At 34.2% G+C, this 14,857-nt stretch overlaps 1 pseudogene; it reads left to right on the top strand.

The window, feature by feature from the left end:
- The first annotated feature begins 5,926 nt into the window (after positions 1–5,926).
- The window catches only part of LOC132188586 (LRR receptor-like serine/threonine-protein kinase IOS1), a 12,553-nt pseudogene continuing 3,622 nt past the window's right edge, over positions 5,927–14,857 (top strand).

The raw sequence follows: 14,857 nt of genomic DNA, 5'->3' as shown, positions 1-14,857 counted from the left end.
TCACAGTTTTGGTATTCAAGCCAAAACCCTTATTAAAATATTTTCATGGTATCAAAGCTAAACTAAAGCCCACGCTTCAATTTTCTATTCGATGGCTTCCTCTTCTTCAGCTCTTTCCTTCACCTTTCCCAATGTTTCCCCTTTCATGACCTACAAGCTTTGTGGTCCTAATAATTATCTTCCATGGACGTCTTAGCTTGTTCCCACCCTTAATACTTATGATTTAATGGGCATCGTTGATGGAACCGAACCGTGCCCACCTAAGACTCTTCCTCCTTCCTCTGATAAGGAGGAACCTTCATTGAATCCTGCTTATTCTCTTTGGTTTAGAAATGATCAATTTATTCTCAGTTGGATTAATGCTACTCTAGCAGAGTCCGTTTTATCCATTACTTATGGTCTTTGTACCTCCTATCAAATTTGGCAGTTTTTGGCAACCAAGTTTGCGTCTCAGTCATGCTCTCGGATTGCACAACTCAGATGTGAATTACAGACTCTTCATCAGGGCTCTCAGTCATGTGCAGATTTTCTCAATTTTGCTAAGCTTCTGGCCCACCAACTTTCTACTGCTGGAAAAAAAGTTGAAGATGAAGAATTGATCACATATGTTATTGGTGGCCTCAATCCCACCTACAATTATTTTGTTACCTCATTTACCTTTGCTACTAGAGATTCAGCTTTGTCTTTTGACACATTTCAAGCTGATTTGCTCTATTTTGATTATCTCATTGACTGACAGCAACAACGAATTAGCCCAGATGCTTCTATTGCGTTACTATCTACCAAGCCTACTTTTAGTAATTTTCCCAACAAGTTGCCTCACAAAGCTCCATTTCGCCACAACAATTTTTAGAAGAGGTCCCCACATAAGTTTTCTCAACATGCTTCATCACAGCCACGATCCTCTTCTCAACAATCATTTACTGCCCCACGGTCTCCTTGTCAGATTTGTGGCAAGTCTAATCACCATGCTTTAGATTGTTTCAGCAGGATGGATTATTCTTTCCAGGATGACATCCTCTTGCTCAATTAGCGGCTATGGCGGCTCAGACTACTGCCCAACCTGATGATTCTCCATGGTTCGCGAACAGTGGTGCTAATCATCACTTAACACCAGCTCTTGAGAAACTTCAACTCACTGACCCGTACACTGGATTAGACTCCATTGCAGTGGGCAATGGCTCAGGTTTGCAAATCACCCAGACTAGTTCTGCTTCCTTTCATTCTCCCTTTGCTAAACTACAGCTTTCTCAAGTCTTTCATTGTCCCAATGCCCTTGCTAATCTCCTTTCTATTAATCAGTTTTGTAAGGAAAACAATTGTTTCTTTATATTGACTGGTGCTTCCCATTTTATTAAGGATTGTCTCACGGGCCTAACCCTACTGGAAGGCAAGAGTGAAGGTGGCCTCTATCCTATTCGTACATCAAAGGCTGTCCATCATAAATCTCAAATCCTCACGGCATTGCTTGGTGTTAAGGCTACTGTTAGTGTGTGGCACTCAAGGCTTGGTCATCCATCTTCTCCTGTTGTTCGTCAAATTCTGAAAAAGCATAAGTTACCATTTGTTGGGTCTTTGCAAAATAAGGATGTTTGAGAGTCATGCCAATTGGCCAAAAGCAAACAACTTCCTTTTCCTTTGTCATCTAGAGTGTCGTCTGCACCACTTCATTTAGTTCATACGGATGTTTGGTGCTCTCCTGTCGTATCTTTTAGCGGTTTTAGGTACTACGTAATTTTTATCAATGATTTTTCTCGATACTCATGGTTGTATCCTCTTCACAATAAATTAGATGTATTTATTTCTTTTAAGAAATTTAAAGCATTAGTGGAAAATCAATTCTCTTCTCGTATTAAAACTTTGCAATCAGATGGGGGTGGTGAATTTACTTCTCTCCAATTCACTTCCTTTTTAGAAACCCATGATATTTTTCATAGAATTAGCTGTCCATATACATCCCAACAAAATGGGCTAGCTGAGAGGAAACATTGCCATGTTGTGGAGATGAGTCTCTCTCTAATAGCTCAATCTGGACTTCCTCAAAATTATTGGGTTAAATCGTTCCTTACAGCTACTTTTTTGATCAATCGTTTACCTACACCTTTGCTGAATCAATGTTTGCCATATTACATGCTATTTAAATAGCAACCTGACTATTCCATTCTTAAGTCATTTGGTTGCTTGTGTTTTCCTTTACTTCGTTCGTATGTCTCTCATAAGTTGATGTTTCGTAGCAAGCGGTGTATATTTTTGGGTTATGGTTCTAGTTACAAAGGTTACAGGTTCCTTGATCCACTCACTAACAAAGTCTTCATCACTCGGCATGTGGTTTTTGATGAAAAGATTTTTCCAGCCAAGGTAGAGGCCCCATCAACTTTGTCTGCTCCAGCATCTTCTACAAGTGCCCCAATTTTCATTCCTGGCGATATCCAACCCCATTCATTATCCACTTATAATGATATGTCAGGTACTATTTCTTTACCATCTTCTCTTAGTCCATCTCACATTTCTACTTCCCCTGTTTCAGTACCCGTAGAGCCTTCCTCTATTTTTCCCTCTTCAGCATCTGATGGTATTTCTCCATCACCATCTGTGGACTCCTGTGATGTTTCAATTCCCCTTGTCTCATCAGATTTCTCTATCTCCGATACTTCTAGTTCCCTTCCTCACTCCTCACATGGTATGGTCACTTGATCCCGTACTGGTACACTTCGACCCAAGACATTTCCAGATTACAAAACCTTCTACTCGACCCGACACCCACTAAAAGCCTTATCTAGTGTTGTAATTTCTGTTGAACCTTCTTGTTATAGTCAAGCTGTGATATCACCTGAATGGAGGGCTACAATGGGCCTTGAGTTTGATGCACTATTGGCTAATGGGACTTGGTCCCTTTGCCCACGACTAGCAAATCACAATGTTGTACGCAATAACTGGGTCTATAAGATCAAATGAAAACATGATGGTTCTCTTGAGCGTTTCAAAGCTAGATTGGTGCCTAAGGGGTTTGATCATAAAAGTGGGGTTGATTTCTTTGAAACATTTAGGGCTGTAATCAAACCTGCAACAATTCGTGTAGTCTTGGCATTGGTTGTTCATTTCAATTGGAATATTCGACAACTTGATGTGTCGAATGCATTCCTACACAGTTATTTGGTTGAAGATATATATATGGAACAACCACGAGGTTTTGTTGATTCTACTCATCCCAATCATGTTTCCAAGTTACACAAAGCTATTTATGGTCTTAAGCAGGCACCTAGGGCCTGGTTTACTCGTTTATCTCAAGCTTTGTTTGATCTTGGATTTCACTCTTCAGATGTTGATACTTCTCTATTTATTTACTTTCAATCTGATGTTACAATATATATTTTAGTCTATGTAGAAGACATTTTGATCACAGGAACTGACAACTCTGTTATTCTCCATCATCAAGCAGTTACAATTGGTATTTGCAATGAAAGATCTTGGCAACCTTGGGTATTTCCTTGGTATGCAGGCTCACCATGATGATCAAGGTCTACATATTCGCCAATCTAAGTACATCATTGATTTGTTACACAAATCATCTATGGTTGGGGCTAAATCATACTCTGCACCTTCTATTTCTGGTTCCAAAGTATCAACTACAGCAGGTGATCCCTTATCTGAATCAGACACTGCAACATATCGTCAAGTTGTGGGAGCTTTGCAGTATTGTACTATTACAAGGCCAGATATTGCGTATTCGGTTAACCAACTTTGTCAATTTATGCATTCCCCAACATCTTTGCTTTGGATTCCTGCAAAGAGAGTGTTGAGATATCTCAAAGGTAGTGTTGATCATGGCCTATTCTATCGTAGAGGTTCTCTTAACTTAGAAGCCTTTTGTGATTCTGATTGGGCTGGGGATCCGGATAGTAGACGATCCACCACGGGTTTTGGTATTTTTCTTAGGGTGTCTTGTCTCGTGGTGTGCCAAGAAACAATCCATTGTTACTCGTTCCAGCATAGAAGTGGAATATCAAGCTATGGCATTTACTACAACTGAGGTTTATTGGATTCAAATGTTACTTAAAGATCTACGTCTTCCATTGACACTTCCACCTATACTATGGTGTGATAATATTGGTACCCTTGCTCTTACATTCAACCTGGTTTATCATGCTAGCACCAAACACATCGAGGTGGACTACCATTTTGTTAGGGAAAAAGTTGTCAATAAAGATATTATTGCTAAATTTATTTCTACTCATGATTAGTTGGCTGATATTTTCACTAAGGGTCTCACATCAGCTCGGTTTTCATTGCTACGTGACAAGCTTCAGGTGGTTGAACCCGCTCTTAGCTTGAGGGGGGCTGTTAGAGATAAACCTTATATTCAAGAATTTGAATCATCAACCAAGTCACCAGCTCATCCACAGTTACCAGATCAGCCACAACATTCAAATTCAAACCTTAGATAACATTATCTTATCTTGTTATCATGTATTTAATTTTTGTATTGTAACCATCAAATAAGATTTTACGTTAAGCTGTACAGCTTTATATATTGAGTAATATACTTCACAGTTTTGGTATTCAAGCCAAAACCTTTATTAAAATATTTTCATACTATAGGTAAGCCAAACCTTTTTTAAGGGAGCTCCTCCATGTACGGCCGCCTCATACGGCCTTATCTCTTGATGGTGCATCCATTGCAAAGATAGGACTTTTCAAAATTCCCATAAATTCATTAAGAACAAGACCCAAAAAATAAAAGTTCAAAAGTTTATATTCAACATTGTGTCCCTTTTTTTTTGACATAAATTTCATTTAAATTAAGTTGTAAGAAAATTCTTTCAATTTAGTCTCTAAAAATGTTGTGTAATGTGCTTCGACTCACATGCTTTTTTAATAAACATTAATTAAAAAATAATAATTTTTACATGCATGCATGCACAAGCGACACTTAACAATTTTAAAAACTTGTCGATTAAAGAAATTCCTACAACTCAGTTGATAATAAATAAATGAATCAACCATTGCATTTGTGTAGGATTCACATGAATTCATATATCTAATGATTGATTTATTAAATTTATAAGATAAAATGAGAAAAAGATAGAAAAAAATATTGACATGAATCATTCCTCAAATTTATATCTTTCCCCTACCACTCTTTGTGATTGGCTTATCCAAGCAAATTTTGGAGCAAACATCATGACGCATACAGACTTTGTACATAGAAAGATTATTTGAAATTACTATTCCTAGCTAGCATTTAGAGGGCTAATCAAAGACAACGAACATATCACTATTAAAGCATTGAGTATTCACTAAATTTATAATTGTTTATCAACTTTGGTGTACGTTTCAACATCATACCATGCATGCATCATCAATAGGAGATGTTTTATTAATTATTAGTATGAGATGTTTAAGATATAATTCCTTCTATTATTATATTCAAATTAAAATGATAATCAAAGAAAAGAAAAAGACTAATTCTTGATAGGGAGGCGACAGGAATTGTCTTATTATTGACTATTGAGACTCTCCTTCCCAGCACCAACCATGCATGATAATCAAACAATCTAATTCCTTCTCAAAAATCCCCATAAACGAAAAGTACTCAAACTCCCAACCACCATTAATTTTTTGTTAACCGTCAAACAGTTGAGTACTATTTCGATGATGAAGTTGATCCCATTTCGCTGTACACATTAGGTAGACAATTTCAAAGACGATAATTTAATTTCTCTACTAAAGCTTCTTAGAACAGGGGCGCGGTCATAGTACTACTGAGTCATTGCAAAAGTATAATATTCATATTCTAGAAAAAATAACAACGGTCAACCGTCACGTTGATATAAGAAAAGAAGACAGATTCAAATCCTCCCCAGTTATTTATTAAATGATTCATAAATATTGGTTGAAACATTTGAGATTAGGTGATTTTTTGGCGATGGGGTTCAAACGTTTCAATTTCTTTGCATTGCTCGCGGGTTTGGGTCTTCTACTTGTGGTTCATGCCCAGGATCAATCAGGTATATATCATCATCATCATCATCATATTAATCTTAATCTTTCAATATATAACTTTTGTTTTCATTATTGTTCTTTCTTATCTGTCGTCCCAGGCTTCATAAGCATAGCTTGTGGGGCACCAGCGAATTCTAGCTTTAAGGAGGACACAACAGGCATTAATTACATTTCAGACGCCACCTTCATAGATTCAGGTGTGAGTAAGAGCGTATCACCTAATATCAGAGGTTCCTATCAACGATACGTATGGAATCTCAGAAGCTTTCCTCAAGGAAACCGAAACTGTTACACCATAATCGTCAGAAGAGGCACTAAGTAATTGATCCGAGCAAACTTCTTGCATGGGAATTATGATGGAAAAGGTAATCTACCGCAATTCGATCTGTCTGTTGGACCAAATAAGTGGGACACGATCGAAGTGGTGAATTCATTGGATAGTGTCGTCAAGGAGCTCATACATGTCCCATCTCTAAATTATATACATGTCTGTCTAGTAAACACGGGCCTCGGGACACCATTTTTATCAGCAATAGAGTTTAGGCCATTGGAAAATACGACCTATATATGTGACACAATCTGGATCATTGGCACTCTTTTCTCGCTTGGATACTGGGATCAAAAAGCAATCAACGATACAGGTGAGTCATTTTATATGATATCAAGTCATTTGCATTACTAAAAACAATAAAATTATTTTCCGTACTGGTTGTGATGTGTAAATTATTTAGGTATGGGAACGATGTTTATAATCGCTATTGGCAGCCCTATATATATCCAATCTGAGTGGACAGATTTAAACACCTCGCTTACCATTGATGACTCTACAAGTGTATACCAACCACCATCTGTTGTCATGAGTATTGCCGCCACACCGGAAAATGATACCGCTCCCTTAGAGATTTGATGGGAATCAGATGCTGCGACTACAGAATATTATGTGTACATGCACTTTGCTGAAGTTGTAGAGCTCAACGCCAACCAGGCCAGATCATTCAACTGTACCCTCAACGGGAACTACTGGTTTGGACCCGTTGCTCCTAATTAGTTGAAAACAATCACTATGTTTAATTAGCCCATCGGCCCTAAGTGGGAAAGCAAAATATGATTTTTCAATCCTCAAAACTGAAAAGTCAACACTTCCACCCATCATCAACGCGATTGAGGTATACACAGTGAAATATCTCTTGCAATCAGACACATACCAAGGAGATGGTACGTTTGTTTCACACATTACCCATATATATATATATGCTTTTCACTAAATATTTGAATGAATGGATCAATGCATGTGAAATTTTAGTTGATGCCATTGCAAAAATCAAATCAACATATGGAATAAAGAGAATTTGGCAAGGAGATCCATGTGCCCCTAATGGATATGCGTGGGAAGGTCTAACTTGTAGCTATGATGGTGATACTCCTCCTAGAATCACATCCTTGTAAGTCTTCATGTAAGCTTTATGATTTTCCAACTTACTATTTCGACAAATAATTTAAGTTATTGTACAACTTAAATTCCTCAGGAACTTGTCCTCAAGTGGATTGGTTGGAGAGATATCTGCCGACATATCAAATCTCGTAATGTTACAATATTTGTAAGTATATATCCAGTATTTACATGATTAAATAACTCAAAAACATCATGATCATGATGATGGTGAAAGTAAACATTTTCAACCCCAAAAAGTAATAAATATAAGTGATCCTCTCATTTCAGGGATCTATCTAACAATAGCTTAATTGGACTAGTGCCTAATTTCTTGTCTCAATCGATACACTTGAGCGACTTGTAAGTTACTTTTATTTTAAGACTGATGCTACAAATTTCATGTTTAGAGAAGTGGGAAACAAAACTATTCATTCAGCCTTTGCATGCAGAAACTTGGAACGAAACCAATTGTCTGGTTCAATTCCAGTTGAACTAATTGCAAGATCAGATAATGGTTTATTATCATTAAGGTATGATTTTTTTTTCAAAGACGTCCATATATAAACCCATTACTATTATATTGTCTGGTTTAATTATTAATATTATAATTATAATGTTTCTTCAACGTTTCAATTTTTGTAATTTTCCACCACTCCCTCCCAATCTAACATTAAAGTTACAACATCCCCTACTCCCCTTGATGCCAAAAATAAATAAATAAATACCTTTAAGATTAAAAAATAAATAAATAAGATCAGAAAAAACGAGAAAATGCCAAATTCCAAGAAAGAAATTTTTTTTAAAAAAAAAAAATCAGAAAAAAAAATCTGATTTTTTTATTTTTCATTTTCTTATGAATTGTCTTTTCCTTTGTTTTTGGTTTTTTTTTTTTTGAATTTTTTTTTGAATTTTTTGCTATCTTCATAATATATATATGTGTGTATTTTTCCTGAATTGTCATTTTGGGTGCGAAAGGAGGCCGAGATGCCACAAAAATTGAAACATTTGGGAGAACATTACAAATAGAGTTGTAATTAGAGGAGATAAATGTAGTTTTCCAGATAAGTGTGTGTATTTTTCCTGAATTGTCATTTTGGGTGCGAAAGGACGCCGAGATACCACAAAAATTAAAACATTTGGGAGAACATTACAAATAGAGTTGTAATTAGAGGAGATAAATGTAGTGTTCCAGATAAATTTTCTTAAGTCCAATTTCATAAAATAAAAAACTTCTTTACACGCAAAAAAAGCTAAAGCATGGGTTACAATATCTACAAATGATACATCAAAAAATGATTTTCACTTTTAGTTGCATGCCTTTCTTTAACGTCGATCAATACTATCATTTCTAGTGCGGGTGACAATCCAAATCTATGTCGATCTGGTTCGTGTAAAAAGGAGAACAATATGGTTGTTCCAATAGTAGCATCACTTGGTGCAGTGTTGATCCTCTCATTGATTGTTGCTACCATCTTGTTGGGACTTAGAAGGAGAAAACAACAAGATAAGACTAAAGGTGACATTTTAATCATAATATTCATTTTGACATTACCAAAGGAAAAATTGTCCTTAGATATGACCTTATCATGCTCATGATGATCTTTGCAGTTGCGATGGTAGATACCGAATCCAACATTCAAAATGTATCATTGGAGTCAATATAACAACAATTTACATATTTTGAGCTCCTAAAAATTACGAATAACTTTGAGAGGATTCTTGGTAATGGTGGATTTGGAACAGTTTACCGTGGCAACATAGATGACATTCAAGTAGCAGTGAAGATGCTTTCTCCATCATCAGTTCAAGGCTTTCAACAATTTCAATTAGAGGTGTGTAATTGTAACTTGTAAAAAATATTTACATTCATTTATACGTATTGTCAGATGGGTATATTAAAGTTAAGGTGCTAAATTGTAATTACAGGTTAAACTTCTTATGAGGGTTCATCATAGAAACTTAACTACTCTTGTTGGGTATTACTATGAAGGAACTAACTTGGGGCTCATTTATGAGTACATGGCCAACGGAGACTTAGAAGCACATCTTTCAGGTTTGGGCGTAATTGAAATATTAAGCAAAAAGTCCTTTAGATCAAATACTACGTGATCACTTTAATTTAATTTAAATAACAAAACAGATGAGATCAAGTTTATGCATTTTCCTAACAAATGCAGGTGAGAAGGCAAACATCTTAAATTGGGAAGATAGAATCCGAATAGCGATGGATGCAGCACAAGGTTAGCAATGAGTTGACTTTCACAATTCTTTCTTTATAACATTCTCTCTCTCTCTTTTTTTTTTTTTTTCTTTTTTTTTTTCTATCAATGATGTGGTTATGACCTTTTAGGATTGGAGTATCTACATCATGGTTGCAGACCACCTATAACTCACAGAGATGTGAAGTCTACAAACATCTTGTTAAATGAAAATTTTCATGCCAAACTAGTTGATTTTAGACTATCCAAAATTTTTCCTACCGATAGTGGCACTCATGTGTCAACCATTGTTTCTGCCACCCCTGGGTATTTGGCCCCCGAGTGAGTATTTTTGCTATTATTTTGTTTACTTGCAATCATCTTCAAAAACTCATTTTCTTTGCCAATAAAAGATTGACATTTATAGTCCACAAAGATGTGACCCATGATAAAATGAAAATGAAATACAAATGATCTAGCAATAATAAAGACGAAATGTATTGGATTTTGGCCATTCGTGACATGTTTATTTTGATCTATGAGAAGATTAAAAATCTTAAGATATTTGAAATTAATGGAGTTACAAACTTTTTTAAGAATAACTTTTCTACAAATATGAAATATTTAACATTCTTTGACTTGTAGGTACTACATATCGAACTGGCTAACTGAGAAAAGTGATGTTTATAGTTTTGGAGTTGTTCTTTTAGAGATAATCACAAGTCGGCCTGCAATAGAAAAATCTAATGAAATGACTCACATAAGTCAATGGGTGAGCTTAATGCTAGCTAAAGGAGATATAAAAACTATTGTTGATACAAGGTTGCGAGGAAATTTCAACATAAACTCCGCATGGAAAGCTGTCGAAATAGCAATGGCTTGTGTATCTATAACTTCTACTAAAAGGCCAACTATGAGTCAGGTGCTGGTCGAACTAAAGGAGTCTTTGGCAACTGAATTAGCTCACACGAAGGACGGCCATGAGCGCGAAACAACAGATTCAATTGAAATGATCGACATGACTCTAACTACTGAACTCATTCCTTTAGCATGATAAAACATTGTCAAAAATTGAAATCGTGCATGTCGAATCTTCAACCCATTTTACTTTTTTTAAAAAAAAAATTTTGTCAGTGCATATTGTACTTCAAATGAATCATCCATGATGGTTCTAATGTAATATTTCGTTTGTAATATGTACTAAATTTATCTTCATTGTTAAAACATCTTTTCGAAAAAGAAAAAGAAAAAAAGAAAGAATAAGTTATACTTTCCTCTTACTACCACTCATATATTACTTCGATCCTTAAATTTTATTTCATTGCAACTCGAAATTATTTTAAAATTTAGATGTCGATTTGCTGGCTTCGTCCAAATTAGGTGTTTAACTTGATGGCAAAACATATCAAATAACTAAATTTACTTTGACAAATTTACTATGAAGGACATGTAATTGCGGCAAAGAGACTCACATAGGGGTGTCAATGCGGCAGTTAGAAACTGTCCACTAACCGCTAACTGCTATATCCGCTAACCGTTAACCGTTTAACTGCATTAACCGCTAACCGCTATAACCGCCTAGCGGTTAGTGATTAGAGGTTATTGGGTTTACTAGCCGTAACTGCTAACCGCCAACCGTTTTTTTATATAATATATTTTTATAATTATAATTATAATAATATTTATACATATAACATAATCACTTGATCATTAAATCACAATTTTTTTTTTAGATAATTAAATCGCAATTTGAGTATTAATATATTATCACTATAATTTATAAGATTATATCACATGATCAATTGATCATTAAATCATTTGATTACATAATAACAAATTATACATATATAATATGACATAACACATAAGTATATCAATTCATATTAATACAACAATTAAGTATCTAGAGACTTAGTTACAATGTATGTTATAAACTTATAAGTCTATATATATATATTATAAATTATAATTATACATATATGCATATGAATAATATAAATGTATAAGATCAACAATTAATCATATGATTCAATGACAATTCAAATATTTTATTCAAGTTAATCATATTATTAATGTACAATGATAATGTGATTCGTATAATATCAAATTAAGTAATTGGCATTAGACTCAATAATGTGTTACTTATAACCACAATTGAAGTATTAATGTATTATCATTCTAATTTATATGATTATATAATAACAAATTATACATATATAATATGACATAAGTCATAGGTATACCAATTCATACTAATACAACACTTAAGTACCTAGAAACTTAGTTCCAATGTATGTTATAAACTTATAAGTCTATATATGTTATAAATTATAATTACACATATATGCATATTAGTAGTATAAATGTATAATATCAATACTTAATCATTTGATTCAATGCCAATTTAAATACTTTATTCAAGTTAAATATATTAATGTACAATTATAATGTGATTCGTATAATATCAAATTATGTAATTGACATTAGATTAAACAATGTATTTCTTATAAACACAATTGAAGTATTAATGTATTGTCATTCTACTTTTAGTAATATTATCCTTATAATTGATATGATTATATCACATGATGAATTGATCATTAAATCATATGATTATATAATAATAAATAATACATATAATCATATATATCATATGTTTTATTTGAACTTCTTTTATATGTTGTATTTAACTTTTTTTATATGTTGTGTTGATTCTTTTTTTTTAATATTTTTTTTTCGGAGGGTCTTGCGTGTAACTAAAACTCGTATAAAAAATTTAAATTCATTTATATATATGGTTCAGATGTGTATATTAAAATTAATGTGCTAAATTGTAATTACATGTTAAACTTCTTATGAGGGCTCATCATAGAAACTTAACTACTCTTGTTGGGTATTGCTATGAAGGAACTAACTTGGGGCTCATTTATGACTACATGGCCAACGGAGACTTAGAAGCACATCTTTCAGGTTTCGGCGTAATTGAAATATTAAGCAAAAAGTCCTTTAGATCAAGTATTATGTGATCACCTTAATTTAATTGAATAACTAAAAAGATCGGATCAAGTTTACGCATTTCCTAACGAATGCAGGTGAGAAGGCAAACATCTTAAATTGGAAAGATAGAATCCAAATAGCGATAGATGTAGCACAAGGTTAGCTATGAGTTAACTTGCACGATTCTTTCTTTATAGCATTCTCTCTCTCTCTTTTTTTTTTAATCAATGATGTGGTTATAAATTTGTAGGATTGGAGTATCTGCACCATGGTCGCAGACCACCTATAAGTCACAGAGATGTGAAGCCTACAAACATCTTGTTAAATGGCAATTTTCATGCTAAACTAGCTGATTTTGGACTATCCAAAATTTTTCCCACCGATGGTGGCAGCCATGTGTCAACCGTTGTTGCTAGCTCCCCTTGGTATTTGGACCCCGAGTGAGTATTTTTATTATTATTTTGTTTACTTGCAATTATCTTCAAAACTCATTGTCTTTGCCAATACAATATTGACATTTATAGTCCACAAATATGTGACCCATGATAAAATGAAAATGAAATACAAATGATCTAGCAATAATAAAGACGAAATGTATGGATTTTGGCCATACGTGACATGTTTATTTTGATCTATAAGACAATTAAAAATGTTAAGATATTTGAAATGAATGGAATTACAAACTTTTTCAAGAATGCCTTTTCTACAAATATGAAATATTTAACATTCTTTGACGTATAGGTACTACATATCAAACTAGCTAACTGAGAAAAGTGATGTTTATAGTTTTGGATAGTTTCGAAATCGTTCTTTTAGAGATAATCACAAGTCGGCCTGCAATAGAAAAATCTAAGAAAGGACTCACATAAGTCAATGGGTGAGCTTAATGCTAGCTAGCTAAAGGGGATATAAAAAGTATTGTTGATACAAGGTTGCGAGAAAATTTTAACATCAACTCTGTGTGGAAAGCTGTCGAAATAACGATTGCCTGTGTATCTACAACTTTTGCTAAAAGGCCAACTATGAGTTAGGTGGTGGTCGAACTAAAGGAGTCTTTGGCAACTGAATTAGCTCACACGAAGGACAGCCATGAGTGCGAAAAAACAGATTCAATTGAAATGATCGACATGAATCTAACTACTGAACTCATTCCTTTAGCACGATAAAACATTGTCAAAAATTGAAATCGTGCATGTCGGATCTTCAACCCATTTTACTTTTTTAAAAAAAAAAAAAAAAAATTGTCAGTGCATATTGTACTTCAAATGAATCATCCATGATGGTTCTAATGTACTATTTCTTTTGTAATATGTACTAAATTTATCTTCATTGTTAAAACATCTTTTCCAAAAAGAAAAAGAATAAAAGAAAGCATAAGTTATACTTTCCTCTTACTACCACTCATATATTACTCAAATCCTTAAATTTTAATTCATTGCAACTCGAAACTTATTTTAAAACTTAGATGTCGATTTGCTGGCTTTGTCCAAATTAGGTGTTTAACTTGATGGCAAAACATATCAAATAACTAAATTTACTTTGACAAATTTACTATGAAGGATATGTAATTGCGGCAAAGAGTCTCACAAAGTTCGGTACACTTGAGCCGACAAAACGGGGGGGGGGCATTAGCTTCCTTTTTATGCTGCTAGTTTTTGCAAAGAACTAGCTAGGATTGCATAATATCATTTAGGGGGGAGTCGCAATGAAAGTTGTGAAGCATGTAGTGACATCCAAGGAAAGGAATTCGAGTCGGTTTAGTGACCTAGCTAGTGGAGGATACGCGTAGGAGGGTCTTGCAATCACTCTCAATTTGGAATCGTCGTTATGTGTGTCGAGTTGCTAATAATGCGGCACATGTTTTGGCAAAGGTGACAACAAAATAAGTCATAGATAGGATATTGATGGAGGAAACTCCATATTGTATATGTGACGTTATTTTGATGGAATAAGATCCTCTCCATTTCAAATAAAATAGATCGAGACGAGCCATTTAGGCAAAATTGTGGGATCAAATTGTCTAACCTTTTAAAGTTGAGGACAATTTTGTCATAATTTTATCACCCTTTTGCCTAAATGGGTACTCTCCATTTCTGATGGAGCAGTCTACCCCCTCTTTTGATTGATATATATATATATATATATACACTACAAAAATTATGTTGATTAGTAACGTGTTAACTATTCATTACTTTTTGGCACGTTACAAATTAGTAACGTGTCAAAG

The sequence above is a fragment of the Corylus avellana genome, chromosome ca7, assembly GCF_901000735.1.
Source record: "Corylus avellana chromosome ca7, CavTom2PMs-1.0".
NCBI classification, from domain to species: Eukaryota; Viridiplantae; Streptophyta; class Magnoliopsida; order Fagales; family Betulaceae; genus Corylus; species Corylus avellana.
This window is presented reverse-complemented; position numbering and strand designations above follow the sequence as displayed.